The following is a 6191-nucleotide window of genomic DNA, read 5'->3' as shown; positions in this document are numbered from 1 at the left end:
CAGAAAACTGTCCACAATTCAACACACAACCCTTGTTCCTCAAAAGCAACCAAAGTACAATATTCTCAAAGGCGATAAAACGATTCACTTCATCTTAGTCAAGTAACACATTGTCACGCCCCAAAACCCACCCTAGACGTGACCGGCATCCGACGTCACGAACAACATCGGAAGAACCTAAACAACACAATAATGATACTTGAACCCGCCAGGTTCAACATTCGCCTCCAACAATTTATAAATTAAATGCAACACATCATGAACACATGAATTAAATCAGCGGAAGTCTTTATAAGTCATAGTCATAAACGTGGCAAACAGCCATTAAGTCGTACGAGACTTTGACAATCTACCCACAATTCTGACAACTATCTATGGAGCTTCTAAGAGACATAACAATCGTCAAACTTTGGGACGCAGCCCGGAAATCCAGAATAATAAACGAAACAGGAAGTGTCCCACGAACAAGAATGTGGGATCACCAAATCCACAGCAGTAGCAAGTCCTCTTAAGCGTCGAAAGTATCACGAACCTGCTCTTCTTCGTTACCTAACATACCATCAAAAACAACAATGGTATGCCTGAGTACTTTCATACTCAGTGAGTACCTCGGGGACAACAAGTGTTATGAAAATAAAATATAATAATATATAAAGAAATCAGTTCTGAAAAAGATAGCATAAAACAGTCATTCCGCTTTGTGATTCTCAATATCATTTATTAAACAGTTTACAAATCCATTAATCAATATATAAACAAGTATTCAACATATGCATCTCCATAAGAATTATCAAAACCGATTATGAAGTCTTTTGTTAAGTTACAACTTTTAATTATGCCTTTCAAGTGATCATGATTGTCAACAACAGTTCCATGAGATATTACGAATATTACACATGCCAACACAGGCCCAAGAATCAATCACATCGCGCATAGCGCACCACACATGAACATATATCATTTGTTTAACAGTTTATCAAGTCATTTCAAAATCCCAGTTGCAATTATGCTTAGTTCCATAATAAGGATGGATATCATAACCGCCCGTATAAGCCCAAATCAATATCAACAACACTACGTAATACACCGAAATATGAATTCACGGTGGCTACTCTTCCTCCCGAATAGCAAGGCACACTGCGCAATACACCGGAGTATGGATTCACGGTGGCTACTCTTCCTCCCGAATAGCAAGGCCATTAATGCACCCCAGGTAGCGAACCCGGAAGTGGCCACTCTTCCTCCCGAATGGCAAGGCAATTAATACACTAGGATCCATAGTGGCTACTCTTCCTCCCGAATAGCAAGGCAAACACATCGGAATATAAAAACCTCGGTGACCACTCATCCTCCCGAATGTCTAGGCATAAACATAACAATAAAGTCCATAGCATAGAAGCCGATTCACCAATTGTCTCAAAGCAGTCATACCGTCAATAACATTAAAGTTCATTACGCATATCGATCAACGAAAGACATATCAACTTAACTCTTTACCATTTACCATGCCAAACATTTCACTTACGAATCCAATATCACCACAAGCCACTCACAGGAAACAAGATATGAAGCAAGCCACTCATAAGCAAACTAATCAATCAATCGATACCCGGGTTAGGAAACCACGGAAGCTAATCGTCCTCTGAACTAGCACAACTTTCCTATACAGGCCCAAAAACATAAACAAAATACAAATCATGTCATATTACCAAATTATCAATCATGGCTTAGAGCCGAATCTCACTTCTCAAGTCATCATCTCAAATAGAGGCATTTCAAGTTACAACCGATTGAGAATCTTATTCAAATATCTTATTCAATTTCACGTTTAAGAAACCCATTTTACAACAAAACAAGTTGAAGGTCCAACCTTTTGAAGATTAAGATCAATAATCCAATAATGGGGAAAAAGCGAGTTTCACAAAGTAATATAGTTCGTGTAAGGTTCGATATGGGCTTGACCCTACGCACGCATGACCTTGTTTAAAAGAAATCATCTTTATAGTCAAATTATCATTACAGACCATTATGCCATATTGAAAGGATAAGTCATTCCAACCAATGTTTGAAAACGTATAACTTCTTTACGAAGGATTTCCATGTTTTAAATCATCAATGATAATATCATTACCAACCCTTAACCATCATTATTAAACATATCTTATAGAGGAAAACATTCATAATATCACATACATATATAGGGTTTGTTAAAATCTAGGTTAAATGTGGGTTTGTCCCCTCACACACATTAACCACTATTTAAACATGAATTAGAGTTCAAGGAACATGAAAAGATTGTTTTTTCCTTTCATTCATTAAAGAATCTTAAAATTTAATCCATCCTTAAATTACTCCCAAAATAGCCCAATATACCTTATATGCCAATGCTTGTATACACTTCTTTATTTCCGTATATCCATAGTATAACAATAACAACAACTACAGCCAATCCCACGAAACAGCTCATAACAACCACCAAACAGTTCCCAAAATATCATCAAAAAACAACCACGAAAATCATATAAAACAGTCCCCCAAAATATCTTCACAAAACAGCCCGGTATACGCTTTGTATACAATATCTTCATACACTTTATTCTTCCAAATTTCAAGAACAACAACTTATAAACAATATCAACAATTATTTTATATCAATATCCAACTAATCCTACCCATTTAATCATACCAAAACAGCCCACAAATCATTTGATATCCAAAAATTATAACCGAACTTCAAATGTCATTTTCTCTATTCTAACTCGTCAAATCTATCAATGATAAGGATAAAAACATCATTAAAATCTTAGGCATACCTTATGTGAGCAGATACCACGAAAACAATATCCCCCAAGTTCAATTTTTAGCTTAGAACGACGGCAACAACTTGTTCTACACTTTATCCTTCACGAGCCTCGGGATTCGGGGCCTTGAACTTGATCGATTCTCCACTTTCTCTCTCTAAATATCCTCTATCTCTCTCTCTAAAAATTCTGAATGTTTGGTATGGGACATGTGGCTGCTAGGGCTGAACATTTCCCTTAAATACCAAGGGAAATGGGCCTGACCCGGTTTTGAATTGGGTTGGGCCAACAGCTTGACCGTTCTGTCTTAAAACGTTCATATCTCCTTATCTCGATGTCACATGGAGTCCCACGACCTATGGTTGGAAAGGTATTTCAATTATCTACAACTTTCGTTCTTTGAGTTTTCCCAAATTCTCAATAAATAACGGGGTTATGGCCTCCCGAAGTCAGATCAGCCAAAAACGTACTTGACAGGCCAAGTTACGGCCCAAAGGGACGGTCCGTAACACGTGTTACGGCCCGTAACTTGGTGAAAATTTCCAGTGAGATTCTTGAAATTTTTGGGACGTTACGGCCCCAAGGGACGGTCCGTAACTTGTGCTACGGCCCCAAGGGACGGTCCGTAACGCAGACCAAATTTCCAGTGCGGACAGGCTTCAGTAAAACGGTCATAACTTTTTGTACATAGCTCCGTTCAAGACCCATAATATACCGTTGGAAAGCTCTTTCAAAGTTCTACAACTTGTATTTGAGGAATATTTTCCAAATTCTTAACAGATTTTCACGAAAATCGCCTAGAAGGCAGACCTATCAAAATTTAGGCGAATTTAAGAGCCCTTAAGAACTTCATTAGTTGGTTTGACTTCAAAACGACCATCCTCCACCCGAATTCATCAAGAATGGATTCATATAGATAAAATATCATCTTAACACTAGATATTTACATACTCACACCTAGTTCAAGTTTACGGGGTGTTACACACATGGTGGCCCCTTGTACAGCCACAGCGAAAACAACAAGAACTAATAGCAGCTATTCATAGCAAGTGCATGCCTCAGGAGGACAACAATTTGTATTAGTGGTCCCAGATTCAGTAGAAACTCATGATCATTTTGGGATTGGGATATTCCCCAAGTTATCCAAAGAAGAGGAGTGCAAGATAAGCATCCAAAGCATCATATTTTTTACCACATAAGACAACTCAAAAGAAACCTCAGTCATAACAAGAGCTATCAAAGAAGCCAAGAAATCAAAGCAAATTACTATGTAAAACAGTAAGCTTGAAAGGACGACATAGTGCATGGACAGGTAGATTGCAGAAATGGCCATTATTAGACTCTTATCATTTTATTCATCCAAGGACTTATCATTTTCTGGTATAATCAGCATAGCATGGGTATCACACCCTTTAGCACAGCAAGCCAACATCAAGTTCTTCTTTTAATCAAATGCAAATTATTGACAAAGATCAAGCTTCCCTATCTCCTAGCACACTCTTGCTTTTACTGGTTCAGACATCAGAAAATAGGGACATATGCTAGTGTATTGAACATCCTTGGAAGGAAGAAGGACATCAAATGGGGATTTTGAACATCATTAAAGTTATTCTTTACCCCAACATGATCTCAAACTGATCACAAGCAAATAAGTTGGTGATGAACACATTTATCATATTTTATTACTTTTGGCTAGACATGCTTAGGGAGGAAACTGTTTGAAAGAAATTTGTGTTCCAGAAAAGAGTCACTATTTTAAGATTTTAACATCAAATGCTTTGCACCATCAAACTAACATAGAGAACCACCCTGGTGTTCCACATTATTCACAAAATAAGAGGTAGCTAGGACTAAGCTTCAGAAGAAAGAAAAACTTGAGTGAAACTAGTGACTACTTATAAGCTGAAGTTTAATCCAGTCAGCACTTGTGCTGAATTAAGAGTTGTTAATCCATAAGGTCATTTAGCTAAGGATGAGCTCATTATGGGGGAACTTTAAAGGACAGTTAACTGATTAAACTCATCATACATCTTAAGGTTTCCACTAGATTGGTACTAAGTTAATCCTTCAAGCATATAATATACACGATTAATCAAACTTATCCCTACAGGTGGACTTTGGTCCTTATTGACACTAGGTGAATACACTTAGCAGGTCTTAAGACACACAAAGACTAAGTTAATCAAATTTGAAATAGATCACCATATGGAAATTAACAAATTGGCTACACTATCCTAGCAAGTGATCATTGAACAGTAGAGACAAAACCAATAAGGGCAACAAACTGATAGTAAGAATATTATTAATAGTAGGAGCAGTCATTGCAATCTTCATTAAATTGTTGCACAGCTAATTATCGCTAACTGGGCTCACTCAAAACCAAGATAGAAAAAACAATATTCTAGAGCTGGAAGGGATTTTGGAATGGTCATGAGGGCATACGCATACAACATAATAAAACTTTGACAAACCCAAACAAACTGGAAGCTAAATACCAAACAAACAAGCCATATTACATAGCTAAGTGACAATGTGAGGGAAGGAATTACACCATGTTGTTGACTACAGATTCACAATACCACCTTATAATCACATCACAAGGAAGAAATGAAACCAAGCTCTACAACTTCTAACTTAAGAAAAAATAGAACTACAATTACAACAGAACTAAATGACAGATATAGACTAAGATGAGGAAGAAAAGATTACTTTTTTTTTCGAGCAGCGACAGGGGCGACGAGAATTGAGTAGATCATTTTTCACCAACGACGACAACTAACTCGAACTCAAAAATATTTACTTGTTCCGATAATTCAAGGACTCGGTTCACAAGAGAAAATTTCATGTTTAAAGCCGAGCAATTACAAATTTCAGAAGTTGGGGGTGTGAAAAACCATCCTACAAAAGGAAATGATTCCCAAACTCGACATGTCATGGTTAGGCTTGGATCTTTCTATCATTATCACGTTACACATAATATGCTTGTTCGGTCGTTGGATTATGAAACCCGTCGACAATTTAGTAAGTTTCCTAATTGTGGAGTCGATACCAAGGACCGACCCACCTAAGGCTTATGCATGCATGACTTAATAAAATTGGTGGCAAAGCTCTATCTTAAGGTTTTTTAAGATTTGGCTTACTAGACGCAAGGTTCCCGAGCGGACTACTCGAGTGAGAAGGCTACGCGGTCACCGTTATTCGGACACCCCGCGCATACGCCAACTCTCCTAAAATTTGGATTCTACGAAGAAATTTGCGGGTGCGCAAAACACACCTCGCGTGTACGTGTGATAGTGTGAGTTTTCCAAAAATGGAGGAAATATGAACGGAATGCCAGTTTAAGGAAAGCAGTAACATAAAAAACTTGTCATAATAAAGCAGCCATTTAAA

Source organism: Lycium barbarum, chromosome 1, assembly GCF_019175385.1.
Source record: "Lycium barbarum isolate Lr01 chromosome 1, ASM1917538v2, whole genome shotgun sequence".
Lineage (NCBI taxonomy): Eukaryota > Viridiplantae > Streptophyta > Magnoliopsida > Solanales > Solanaceae > Lycium > Lycium barbarum.
Note: the sequence above shows the minus strand (reverse complement) of the source record.